Source organism: Mus caroli, unplaced genomic scaffold (assembly GCF_978045245.1).
Source record: "Mus caroli unplaced genomic scaffold, Mus_caroli_1 scaffold_9, whole genome shotgun sequence".
NCBI lineage: Eukaryota > Metazoa > Chordata > Mammalia > Rodentia > Muridae > Mus > Mus caroli.
In genome coordinates this window covers 93,909,218-93,923,970 of record NW_028227264.1, presented here as the reverse complement: position 1 = coordinate 93,923,970, position 14,753 = coordinate 93,909,218, and the positions used below count along the sequence as shown (strand labels likewise).

Sequence of the window (14,753 nt, the reverse complement as noted above, 5' to 3'; positions counted from 1 at the left end):
ATCAATCTCCCCTACTGCTACTCTTGGCTGTCTCCAGTCCACTGGAAACCTGAGGCCTCGGGACGGTGACACCTGGACTTACAATGCAGTTAGAGAGCGCTTGATGCTGGCTGGCAATACGTCAGAATCATCAGGGGAGCTTTAAAAACCGCAGAGGTTCTGGCTCAGCGATGGGGGAACATTTTTCTTTTAAATGTTATTATTTTCTTTTTAAGTTTGTGAAGTGATTCATTTAATGCGAAAGTCCAGGTTCCAAGAGACTGCAGTAGGAAGTTCCTTCTAAAGGTGAAATACATTCTACAACCTCTCTGCGGCTGTAAACGGTCAGTTCATCACCAGCGGTGGAGTACTGACCACACAGTCTAGGGGACGTGCTCAGCATTCAGCAAGCTACATTTGATCCCCTCAACAGCCCCGTGAAGCCCTGTTTTTCTCCAACCTAACTTTCTCCAGCTACCCACAGATGGTCCAGTGGTTACCCCCAGATCTCTGGCAGCTTGTTAGAGCATCAATGGAGTTGTTTTCTCCACATGAACATCTAGAAAACTGTGTGCATCTTATTGTGCTTATGTAGGGCTCTCTTAAACCTACACAATTACCTCTGCTAAGCTTAGCTTTATTAGTGTGCCCTATCGTTCAAGGGTTTCCACAAAACCTGAGACCAAGCTGTCAGAGGTTTTTATTTTTCGATTTTTCCCAGACAGGGTCTTACTCTATATCTCAGGATAGCCTAGAACTCACTATGTAACCCAGACTACCCTGAACAGCAATTCTCCTGCCTCTGCCTTATGGGTACTGAGATCTGAGGCATGAACGCCACTCATTGTCATTTGTCTCAGTGAGGTATCTTTCTGAGACATCTACAACAACTGACAATTCATCAGTATATCTCATCCAAGTCACCGGTAATATTTTCCACTATAGATATCATTCAGTTTGGCCTCAAGCCAAGAGAATTGCCATTCTCTAGTAAATGCCATTCATCCGGCCACCTCCCACTCTCCGCCCAACATTGTTTACAACAAAATTGGAAATTAGGGGTTTTGTGAGTCCTTGGTGGAAATTCAGATGCAGTAGGTGTGTTGTTCCAGAGCCAGGCTGCCATAATGAACATTCTCTGAGAATGCTGACTGGCTCCTACTGATCAGTTCATTCTTTCCTGATCACAAACCACAAATGAAATGTCAAAGGCGAGCTGTGAAAGAGGAGAGCGGCGTTCCCGTTTCCAGCATGGTTTCTATCCTCCTCAGCATCTTTGAACTCCTAAGCATTGCTAGATGGCCATCTGGGATGTGAGTTTTCCTAGTACCTTCCCACCTATCCCAGGCTCCAGTATCTTTTTATAATTAGTTCTAAGAAGGGAGGCAGAATGTCCTTCTGTGATCTTTACCCATTTTCCTCCAGTGGTTTCCAGAACTGTATCTAGATGCTGTCACTGGTACAATCTACCCAGCTCACTCAGTTTCCCCGCACTGATGTCAGTGATTACAGACAAATAAATAGACACACACACACACACACACACACACACACACACACACATTAGACAGGGTCTCTCAGTGTAGCCCTGGCTGCCCTGGGACTCACTATATAGACCAGACTAGTCTCAGACTCAAGAGACACCTGCCTGCCTTTATCCTCTGAGTGCTAGGATTAAGGGTGTGAACCACTATGCCAGGCCAGACCTCATCACACTGTCCAAATGTACCCCTAGTCAAGACACAGTAGCCTGACTCTACAAGGACTACCCTGGTTGCCTCTTCATTAATCTCTTTAATATTAACTGGGCACAGTGGTATAGACCTATAATCCAAGACATGGAGGCAGGAGGATAAGGGCAGCCTAGGCTATATAGCATGACCCTCTTTAAATAGAACAGAATAAAATGGGACAGAACATAACAGATCAACAGAAAACAAAAAAGCAAAGGAATTAACCTGGTTTGTTTTCCTGTGTTTGGCTTTGACATCAATTGCCATTAGCCAAGGGGGCGGGGTGTGAGTTGAGAGGCTGCCTTTCTGGTCAACTCTTTGTTGGCCTTTTGAGCAGTTCCTCAAACAGCAAATACTACTTTTCAAACATACTATTATTTTTCCCCTAGACTAAAAAAATGCTTCCATGTTCGTAAGTTTCTCTAGTTTAGATTCTCATTTCTTTACAATATAAGCTTAATAAATAGGTGGAGAGATTTTATTGTTTTCTTCCAAATTTATAGCAGAGATAGTTTTCTCTCAATTACAGGTGTTCACAGGACATATTTCCTTGGAGTAGTAAACACGATAGCATTTCTAGCTACTTGGAAGGATTAAAATACTATTTGTTTTGGAGCAGACTAGCAGATGACCAAGATCACATTTTATTCTACTCTGGGGACTGAAGTGGCAACTTTGTTAGACAGTGAGTGCAGGCATTATGGATCAGGCCATGTCTCTGCCTCAACGTTTCAGTTCTGCTAATACAAGACAACAGTAGCCACAATTCAACGATGGTCCGGATTGTGTCAAAAGCACTTTATACAAATGAGTGTTTAGCTGCAGCTTGCAAAATCTTGGTCTGAGCCAATCATGGTAAGTGCATGTAGTGACAAATAGGTACGTGACCCAGTCCCAGTGAATGGCATGTGACCCAATTCTAGAGGATGACATATGACCCAATTCCAGTGGATAGTCTGTAACCTAATTCTGGGAATGGCATGTGACCCAATCCCAGTGGATGGCATATGACCCAGTCCCAGTGAGTCGTGTGTGTCTATGGCATGTGTGGGCCAAGGGAGGGCTCCCAGGAAGCAAGACTACTTTACGGCAGATACAAGGGATAACCCTTCTCTGTTCCGCTGGATGTTATCAACTCTGGGTGTGATAGCTGGAACCGCTATGGTGGCCATCTTGCTTTGACCTACAGATGGAGTCCCGAAATCCAGGAGATCAGAGCCTTGAAAACCATAGAGAGATTAGGAGCTTGTATACTGTACCTGGAGCCTATTACACTACTTAGGTAACAGCAACAAACAAATGTTCCAAAAGGCGTCTTAATGCACCGGCGTCCCTACTTCAACGCTTTCTAAAGCACCTCGGCAACCTGAACCACAAACTCCCGCAGATTAGAATTGTCCCACTGTAAACAAGTCAGTGCCTCTTAAAATTCCTCTTCCCCTTTTTTCTAAAAAAAAAAAAAAAAAAAAATTAAATAAGAAATACCAGCGAGAGAAAATTAATAGCAAACCTATACTTATTTAATATGAATAGAAAGCAAGATTGATAATTTTTCATTTCCCCCTAAATTAATGTGTTTTGCCTCCTCCGCTCCCTGCAGCTTTCCTCCCCGTACTTGGAGCCTCTCCCTGGCTGCCTTGGAAATACTTGCTGCATGCAAATGTGTGTAGCCTCATCAGTCTTATTAGGCGCAGTTCCAACTGGCCACCCTACATGAACACAATTAAAAGTTAAACATCAATTAAAATTCACGGAATCCATTTAGCTTTCTGAAAAAGCGCTAAATAACTGAACACGTTTGGGGCACAAATTAATCTCCATCGTTTTCTCTAGCCCTCTTCAGTCATCAAACACACAGGGGCTGGTTTTAGACTTTTAATTCATTCAGTCCCTACTGAGGAGGTAACAGATAATAAGCCCAGGGCAAAGGTAAACAAACATGAAGAGTCACGTGGGTCAGTGATGGGGGGTGAGGGGGCTGAGCGCTATGACTGCTACGGTTTGATATGAAATGTCCCCCTTAGGGTTACGTATTGTTCTTCAGCTGGCAGTGACATTTGATGGGCTCTAGGAAGTTGAAAAGGTGGAGCCTCGTTGGACAAAATAGGTCTCTGAATGTTATGTCTGGTCCCGGTCCTTTCCTGGTTCTCCGGCTTCCTGTCCGCACGAGGCAAGCAGCCCCTCCTCACTCCACGCTCTCCCTCCTCCATGCCGTTCATCCTCACCTGAGACACCGGATAATGGAGCCGGCCATCCACAGGCCGAGAACTCTAAAACACTGAAGCAGAATAAAGAGTTCCACTCTGAAAGCTGCTCTCAGGGTGGTTTGGCCTTGACTATGGAAGGCTAATGACTACAGAGAGGGGTGAACGCTGCCCGGGGAGGGGAGATCCTCGGAACACCCCTCTCCCAAGATCTGTGCGGGCATGCGCATCTGCTCCGGGGTTCAGTAGGCATCTCAAGTGCTGCTAATAGATTCCAGGCAGAAAATGTAAGTTTCCTCCCAGCTCTTTTGCTTTCCCAGTCTTCTACTTCCACATGTATCCCCCAATTCCACTCTACAGCATCTGCCATCTCCCTGGTTGATTTTGTTTGTTTTTGTTTGTTTTTCTGTTTTGCTTTCTGTACCCTCACAGCAACCCACCAATAGCCCTCCCGGTCTTTTACAAACTACACGATCTCCATGCTCCCCTGCTTAAAACCTTCGACCAGCTTCCCGCTGCATTTTAAAAACTTGTGTGTGTGTGTGTGTGTGTGTGTGTGTGTGTGTGTGTGTGTATACACACGCGCGCGCGCACACACACGAACTTGTCCCTGGGGCCGCAGGTATCCTCCGGTCTTCCCTTTAGTCCCGGGCTTTCAGATACACACCACTACATTCAGCTTGTTATGTGGGTGCTGGGGATTTGAACTCAGGTCCTCAAACTTGAAAGACCATCTTCCAGCCTCACACCAGAATCTCTTTCCTACTGTTAAAAAAATTCACCACAATTTAGCAGCTGAAAGCATCATACATTTATTTATTTTTTTACATTTCTGGGGACCAGATATCTGACATCAAAGTGTTTTCTGAGCTGACACACCTTCTATGTCAGTAGTCCTGACCTTTCTAACAAATCGACCCTTTCATACTGTCCCTCATGCTGTGGTGACCCACAACCACAAAACGACTTTCATTGGTTGCTACTTTTTGCGACTGTTATGAATTATAATGTAAATAAATTTTCTGCTGGTCATAGGCATCTCCTATAAAAGGGTTGTTCAACCCCCAAAGGGGTTGTGACTCACAGGTTAAGAACCGATGTTCTGGAGGCTTCCGGAGAGAATCTGTTTTCTCACCCTTTTGGCCTCTGGAGGCTGTCTGCACCTTCAGACTCATGGCTACTCCTTGTCTCTTCCTCTGGTCCTCTTACAGAGCACCTGGGATGACAGTGGTCTCACCTGGATCAGCTCTGCACCTCAGCTCGCACATCAGCCAGACTCCTTTCACTGAGTATGGTAACACCCTCACAGGTCCTGGGGACATGGAGTAGGGAGGGGGTTCCCAGGCAATCACACAACCACAGCAACCCCCCCCCACACACACACACACAAAACCCAGAACAAGTCCTTAATGTGACTTTACTAGCATCTGCAGGGTCAGCTCAGCCCAGCCTTGCCGAGTTTCCCCATCTCTCCCTTCACTGCCTCCTCCTGCTATGGCCTCCTGTTACCGTTCTCAACCTCTCGACCTGTGAGTCCAGACCCCTTTGGGTGTCAGATGACCCTTTCTGATGGCTGCCTAAAGCCATCAGAAAACACATTGCAATCCATAACAGTAGCACATTACCCATATGAAGTGGCAATGAAGATCATTTTATGGTTTGGGGTCACCACGACATGCAGAACTATGTGAAAGGGTCGCAGAGTTAGGAAGGTTGAGAGCCACTGTGCTGCCTGAGAAAAAGTCCCGGTCTGTTTTCATGTGCCCCGGACTACTCGCACCTCCTGGCCTTCACCCGTGGTTCTTGGAACAGCTTTTCCCTGGTAGCTCACACGGCTGGTCCATGTCTCTGTACTAAGTTCCTACTTTTTAAAGGCTTAGTGTTAGCTGGGGTTGTCCCCATCAGTAAGTGAACTCAGGGACAGAATCCAATCTGGCCTGTGTACTGAGTTGCTGGGACAATGACCAACTATGATTATTTAGTATTTGTTGGAGGAATAAACTGCCTAACAAACACTCCTGATTTTCCCAAGGCTCACCTTCACAGCCCTTTAGCTTCTGAGGTCCATATACATATATGTAAATAGTCCTTAAAACTCATCAATATTTTTATCCTGCATCGGTTCTCAGGATAACATTGAGCAAGATGAAATGCACTAAAACAACTGTAAAGCCTAGAGAATATTGAGGGGAGGGAAGGAGGTGGAATAAGGGGATAGCGCTGAGAAAATTATGGATCACGTAATTACTATGTATGAAGACTTACAGGCATTAATTATAGTTGATTCTATACTCAGTATGACTTTCAGGGGGATAAGGGTTCCAACAAGCAGACCTTTTTTCTGTTGGATGTTTTTAAGCAAAGAGAGCAACTGTTCTTTGGACTCCCCCACCATGGTGTGTGTGTGTGTGTGTGTGTGTGTGTGTGTGTGTGTGCATGTGTACAAGTGCCTGTTCATGTACACATGGAAGAACATATTAGTGGTTTGAAAAAAAAATGATTCTTATAGGTCTATAGAGAGTGGCCTATTAGTAGGTGTGGCCTTTTTGGAGGATGTGTGTCACTAGGTGGTGGGCTTTGAGGTCCCAGATGCTCAAGCCAGACCTAGTGGCTCAATGTCTCTTCCTGACACCTGCTGACCCAGATGTAGAACTCTTAGCTCCTCCAGCACCACATCTGCCTGCACAGTGCCACCATGCTTCTCGCCATGATAAGAACGGCCAACTTACTGAACTGTAAGCTAGCCCCAATTACATGTTTTCTTGTAGAAGAGTTTTCGTGGTCATGGTGTCTCTTCACGGCCATAAAACCGTAACTAAGACAGTATTTGTGTCTCTGTGTATCCATGGGGGGGGGGGGATGTCACATGGTTGACATTAGGAGTCCTCTACTATCACTGTCCACCATAGTTTTTGAGATCAAGTCTCTCTATGAATCTAGAGCTCATCAATTGGCTGGCCAGTGATGTCAGGGATCTGTTTATCTTCGCCTCACCCTAACCCACCCCTGTCCTTGTCCTGAGGTTAAGGGTGTGTGCCATGATGCTTGGATTTTTATGTGTGTGCTGGAATCCATAACCAGGAGGCACAACTGCACAGCACACACTTTACGCCCTGAGCCAACTCTCCAGCCAACGGGAATACTTTAAAAAACAGACACGTAATTGTTGTACATATTTATGTGCAATGATTCAATATCTATATGCAATGTGTAACGATCAGATCAGAGCAATGGACATTTCCTTGTTGAATATTTATCATTGCTTTGAACACACAGGCAACCTCTGGATTCCTCTCTGTGAGCTCTTTATGAAGTATGCAGAGGTTGATTGACAGCTCTGGGCATGGTGCTGTAGAACACTAGTGCTTACTCTGCCTGTCTGTATTTTGGTACCAAAGTCCAGCCCACCTCCATCTACCTTTCCGAGTCTCCTGTGCCGTGTTCTGTGTGGCCTTTTCAGTGTTCGCCTATGAGAATTTGAAGTGTTGGTCTGTGTTTGGTTTATTTCGCTTACACAATGCCCTCCAGTTCTCTTGGATATACTTAATAAACAAAAGCATCCTACCTTACCTAGGGCGGCCTAGGAGCTAGATGCATTGGTAACTCACACAGTTCAGCCTTCAAGGTCTTGCTATGGAGCAGGCACTGTTCCCACAGAGAACTCTAGCTGAAATAACCTAATTTGCTCAAGTTTATAGAGCAACTATGTGTATCCGTGAGGATTCAAGATCTCAGAGTCTTAGTGTTAAACCTACTGAAGAACTCACTCCACCAGGTTTAACTCATGACCCTGGACACAATTAAGAGTTCATCAGAAAGCATCGCCTTGCTTTTCAGAGACTGTGTGGTTCATCACCTGAAGGGCCCGAGCTCCAGGCTACATGTGTAACCCAAGAGCCAGAAATGAAGTTCAACATATCACTAAAGAATGTGTTACTTAGCTTTCAAACTATGGTGTCCCTAGAACCCAGGCTTCACCTTTAGACATCTGACTTGTCTTCTACTTCATATCTAGTGAATTATGGAGCCTTGCCTCAGTTTCTCTGCTGGCTCTCTTCATAATTATTTTATCTTGAGAAATAAAGTCATACACTCATGGTAAGCCAATACAACACTGTAAAGACATCTAGTAAAAAATAGGTCTCCTTCCCATCCCAATTCTAGATATCCTTAACCACCCACCCCTACACAGATACACAGACACACAGGCACACAGATACACACACACACACACACACATGCACTCATGCATGCCCATGCAGGGGTGTGTGCATATGCATACACAGACATAGACATAGACAAAGACATAGACACACACATACACACACCACACACACCACACCACACACACCACACCACACCCACACACACACATACACACACCAGTGGATAGGAAATGATAAGCTCAGATGGCTACTTCACATAGAAGACTATGGAGACACAATACCAAGAGACCGTGGTCTAGACTTTCACAAGGGTTCTCAGAAATCCTAGCTGGATCCCAAATGTATTCCATGGCAGCTGGGAGAATTTATGAAGTACTGAAGTGGGGATGTGACAGGGCAAACCTACGGCCTTGTCGACAGTGACAGAGGCTACCGTAGCCACGGACAGGGCGAGGTCACCCAGGGAGTCCCAGCTATGAGAGCAACCATGTTAAAGAGTGGGCAGAGGAAGACACCCCTTACATGGACAGCAGAAGACACCCCTTTCTGACCTGTCAGAGACATGCTTTAAACTGGAGATGACTCACCCTATCCTAATGTCAAGTATGTATATGTATGTCCTGCTATCCGGTGGCATCTGCCACCCATTTAAAGATTGAGATTTGGCAGGTTGCATATATAAGGGCATACACACACACACACACACATACATATATATATATACTTATTTATATATATTTCTCCCTTACTATCGACACACCAGCAGCTGGGCTGTATTTGAGCAGCATAGCAAGCAAGGACTGAAATATGCAGATGCTGTATGCTCTACCGGCTTGTTCATCTGCCTAGAGAAGAGCGAGCCCACTCGGTCTTGGACCCAAAAGAGAACTGTGAGTAGCCTTTCCCATTGACTCAAAGACCCAAGAGAAGAGAGAAAGGAAAGCTGGTTGTCCACTGTGTGACAGGGAGGTCTGGGGTTTGTCCTGCAGCATGGGATGGCACAGCCTCCACTGGCATATTCAACACATTGTTAGAATTGTCACTAAACCTCTGTGAGGCTGATGAATATTTGTAAGCAGTGCCTCTAGCAAGACACAGGAAGTTAGCTGGTGGCCCTTCTGAGCCCATCTCTACCATTTTCCATGAAGCAGACACTAACAGGCCTCTGTCCTGGCAGCTGGAACTCAGCACCTTGTGTTTGAGGTTGTAGGTGACCAGAAATTGCCCACATCCAGCCAACCACCTGTTTTCATATGATCTGTGATCTAAAAGTGATTTTTTTAAAATTATTGAATGATTGAAAGAAAGAGAGGAACATTTTACAGCATGTGGAAATTACATGAGATTCGAATTTCAGTGCCTATAATGATTTTTTATCGGTGTGCCTCCCCCCTCATTTACATACAGCTGCTGGGATGAACAGCTACACTGACACATGTCCACAAAGCCTAAATCATGTATGTCTCACCTATTGCTATGGTTTGGATAAGTGTCTCCCCGAGGCCTGTGTGTTAAAGGTTTGGCTCCAACCCATGGTACTATTAGGAGGCAGTGAATTCTTTAAGAAGTAGAATCCAAGCTAGATATATTTTTGGTTATATAAGGCACGCACTTGAGAGGAATGCTGGGACCCTGCACCCACCTCTTCCTTTTTGCTGCCTAGATCCCTGGAAGGAAGCAGCTAACTGACCCAGGTATCTCTGCCATGATGTTCATTTTGTATTACCAAATCCAGCAAGCTGAAACTTATCAAGCCATGAGTTATAGACAACTTTTTATGTTGAACACCTCAGGTGATTTTGTGAGCAGAATGGGACACACCCACCCTAGAAAAAGTTCAGTGACCCTTGACAAAGAAACCTGCCTCTATCTCCACTGTTAGTTTCCACTGCTGTGAAGAGACATCATGGCCAAGGGAACTCTTATAATGGACATTTAATTGAGGTTGACTTACAGGTTCAGAGGTTCAGTCCATTATCATCATGGCAGCATCCAGGCAGACATGGCACTGAAGGAGCTGAGAGTTCTACATCTCGATCCAAAGGCTGACAGGAGAAGACTGGCTCTCATGTGGCTAGGAGGAAAGTCTCAAAGCCCACCCCCACAGTGACACACTTCCTCCAACAAGGCCACACTCCTAACAGTATCACTTCCTGTGGCCAACCGTATTCAAACCACCACATCTGCCATACAGTTCCAAAGTGCAGGGGTCAAGAGGAGAAATGGGTATGCGTCTGTTCCAATCACATTTCTACAAGTCACTTAGATCATTCATCAGAAACATGGAGAGTTAAGATCTTATCGAGTATACCACTTAGGAAGCGAGAGCTTCTCACACCCTCTCAGGAAGAACACCCCATGAGGACTTTAAAGAAAGTTAGAGGTAAAGGAGGGGGAGGGGAGAGGGGGAGGGGGAGGGGGGAGGGGGAGGAGGAGGAGAAAGAGGAAGAGGAAGAAGAGGAGGAGGAGGAGGAGGAATTGGAAGAAGAGGAGGAGGAGGAAGAGGAGGAGGAGAAGAAGAGGCGGAGGAGGAAGAGGAAGAGTAAGAAGAGGAGGAGGAGGAGGAATTGGAGGAAGAGGAGGAGAAGGAGGAGAAGAGGAAGAGGAAGAGGAGGAAGAGGAAGAGGAAGAAGAGGAGGAGGAGGAGGAGGAATTGGAAGAAGAGGAGGAGGAGGAAGAGGAGGAGGAGAAGAAGAGGCAGAGGAGGAAGAAGAGGAGGGGGGGGGAGGGGGAAGAGGAGGAGGAGGAGTTAATTAAAGGTAAATTACCACTCACACTTAATGGCTCTTGTGCTGTTCAGCAGCTAGCATCTCTAAGAATTGTCGTCACTGAAACAGAAGCATCAGGCTGTACGTAGGAACATGGGCTGGGTATAAAGAAAAGGGCCAGGGCCAGGAGCAGACCAGCAACCCACCTGGGAAATTCAAGGAGGCAGTCAGAGCTCCAGATGAATATTGCGTTCAGTGGCCAATTCAAGTCTCCAAGGGACACATCAGCCATTCCGGACAGTTAGTGGCACTCCCTGGGGTAGGACCGGGTGGCCCCACCACACCGTACTCTTTTGGTTTTCCAGGTGGAGGCAAAGGTAGCCCAATGACCGTTGGATCTCATTTTAGAAGATGAAGTATGTGTTCTCTTGGTCAGTAAAGTGCAATGCTCTTGGTGTCCATTGGTAACATTGATACTATGCTTTAGTAATAATGCCATCTGGAGACAATCTTGAAAAGTCAATTTTTTGTTAATTAACCCAATTCTAAGGCCTGTTCTGCGAGCACTGCCCAGCCTCCTCGACCCCCTTTAATGGAAATTGTGTTTCCACAGGCTGATTTCTTCTCTAATTAAAAGCCTTCAGGACTACAGAAGTAGGGGAAACACTAGGGCTGTGTATCTGCTGGGCTTGTTGAGACTGACAGATAGAGGTCAAGGTTGAGCCTCTTGAGGTCACCATCGAAAACCCAAGGGCCTTGTTCTCCACACGCCAGCTATCCTTTAATAAGTCTTCAGACATCACTTTAAAGAGTATTGAACTACTAGGCAGCTGCAGCTGTCCGTGTCTTGCAGAAGTTTTGTTCTTGTCATTGCTGTGTGTATCAGCCCCTCACGCATGCTTTGAATCCTGTCCCCAGAACCATACATTCCAAGAAATGTGTCTCCTGGATTCTTACTGCAAGGGCAGGGACCCTAAAGTACAGGTGCATGGGTAAGCTTTGAAGAGACTCTAAAATGGGTCAGGAGCACCCAAGTAGCTTTCCTTTTTCCTTCTTCCAGATTCCCCAGTATGCTCACAGTTAGATGACTCGTGTAGTATGCCTTCCCTCTGTGGAGGATGCACTGAACAGGGTTTTTCCCCTCAATATACACATACAAAAAAGACAAGTTTTAAAATTATAATTTAGCTTGTCCCAGAAAAAAGAAGGCAAATATTTGAGAGGATTACAATAGTATTACAATAGTGTGTGTGTGTGTGTGTTGTCTGCTTATGTGTGTCTCCTCTGAGAGATGAATCACGTGCTCTGTCTGTACCTTCTATGTCTTTGCTTACTTGCCTGCAATGACTTCGCCCAGAAAAGAGCCAGCCTGGAGGTCTCTAGGCAACCCACCTGAGAAGAAGTTCTGGTTAACCTCACACACCACCTCATTTGCAGGGCACAGTCGTGGTGAAGGCACTTGCTCGTGTGGAAGCCTTGTCTGCAGTTCTGGAAAGTTCTGATCCCTTCTTATCTCCAAGGACTGATCTGCTTCTTATCGCTAAGCTTTGGTAAACTGCATCTCACTGGGGGCCCCCCGTGGGGATTCCGAGCTGTCATGCAGCCTTTATCTTTCCACCTACCCAGCAGCAGAGAGGAGAGCTCTAAATGTGACAGAATTACGAACCAAGAGTAAAGGATTCCCAAGGGCTGAATCCCTGTCTCCGAAGCACTAAGAACACCCTACACAAAATGTAAAACACAGATCTCAGGCTTTCCTGAAATCTCTCTCTCTCTCTCTCTCTCTCTCTCTCTCTCTCTCTCTCTCTCTCTCTCTCTTGCTGAGAACAGGAAAATGATAGGTAAGTATCTAGCAACTGCTGCCAGATCTGGCCTTCAGAGAAAATCAAATGGGAAAAGAAAATGAAAAGCAAAGCATAAAATACAGCTAAGGGAGGGAACACACACACACACAAACACACACACACAAACACACACACATGCACACACATATGCACACATAAACACACATGCATGTACACTCATATGGATGCAAACGCATACATACATGCACACACATATACACATATGCATACACACATGCACACACAAGCACACATACATGCCCACCCACACACATACATACACAGGTACATACATATACACACATACTCACACAAACACACATACATACACACATGCACACACATATACACATATGCGCACACACATAAGCACACATGCACACACAAACATACATACATGCCCACCCACACATATACATACACAGGTACATACATATGCACACATGCACACATACACACATGCACACCCAAACACACATGCATGCACACACATACATACACAGGTACATACATATACACACATACTCACACAAACACGCATGCACACACACATACACAGATGCACATACAAACACGCATGTGGGGGCGATGAGGAAAGAACAGGTTGCCACCCTTCCTGAGTCTCCTGAAACAGACATGTGATTGCTTTGGGGGCAGTTCTAGACAACACAGGAATTCCTGGAAGTTCAACTGAGGAGAGAACAATCCCATTTCCCCCCATCCCCCCAGAGTCATCCAACACTGGCTCTATTTCTAGGCATACGTGTACACAGAGATTCACAGATTATGCAGCAACAGTTGCTCAGCTGACCAGAGCTCTAGTTTGTTTTCCCAGGTCTGATTTCTTTTCCAGTCACCCTGGAAAAGAATAACCGGATGATCGGCACAATAGAACAAAAGCCTTTTCTATTGGGCTGGGCCAAGTGGTCCTGATCACCCCCAGTCAGCTTCTTTCACGTGCATCCTTCTTTCTGCCTTTCTGACGCCGCAACAAGTGAACAGCTCTCCTGAGCAGTCCTCGGACCCAGGAGACCTAGGTCTGCCACATGGGAGCAATGTTAGTCGCCTCAGTGCTCAGAGTGCCGTCAAGGCCAGGGACAGTGCTGTGAGTGAGGTGGGTACTGGATACACACACACACACACACACACACACACACACAGATACACACACACCAGACTTCAGAATTCATCATTTGAAAAAGGCAATAGTATATAATATTGCTGAGGCCAACCACACTGACATTTCTTCCACAACAGTGTATGATTATTCGCACCAAGGTCTAAATAAGGCCTGGAAGCCATCATGCACCCCCTCAGGTCAGACTCTGCAAGTCCTTTAACTCAGAGCAGGTTGGAACCTACCAAAGTGAAGAAGAAACGTGGGTTTTCAAGAGTTTTTGGGTTTTAGAACTGCAGAAAGTGAACTGTAGGTTTGTAACAATGGACATCTCACAAACATGCTGTTCCGGGCATGGTTCCACGTTTCCAGTAGACCATCCTCTGTCTACAGGGCACATCCTCGGCCTGACATATCATATACTTGTGTAATATATTTAACGTGAGAAATCTCAATCTTCAAAACAATCCCACAATGCATCACAGTTGTCCCATAGAGTGTCCAATGAGCACATGGAGAAGAGACACGGAGCATAAAACTGGTTACTAAGTGAAATGTAAACATGCACGGGCTACCCAGAGCCGGGAGGGTGGATACAGCTGGACACACATCTGCAAAGGTGGCCCGGTCACTTCCTCTAGAACTGCCTGTCTCTGTGGTCCTTTCCAGCATTGCTTCTGCACAGCCTCAGCGTTTACAGACAGAACACTAAGGTGTAGACTCCTTCCCAGGGACAGAGAGGCAGGAGAGGGACAGGTTCAGACCAAAATCATGGCTACAACAATCTGGGGAGTTGGGACCAGGAGCTGCAACCACTCTCTTTCAAGGTCCCTGGTCTGTAAAATGTGAATGTGGTCCGGGTGGGATTAAACAGAGCCTACATGTTTAAACACACCAGGAGGCCTAATTTGTAGGAGTTTTCTCTTTACATAAAGCATGCTATACATGCGGACAGTGGTCTGCTGAGACACTCTGCAGCTGACATACAATGGAGTGTGACAA

At 45.9% G+C, this 14,753-nt stretch overlaps 1 protein-coding gene across 4 annotated transcripts in view; it reads right to left on the bottom strand.

The window, feature by feature from the left end:
- Positions 1 to 14,753, bottom strand: part of Tmcc3 (transmembrane and coiled-coil domain family 3) — a 269,948-nt gene that overhangs the window by 141,386 nt on the left and 113,809 nt on the right. The window lies entirely within an intron of this gene.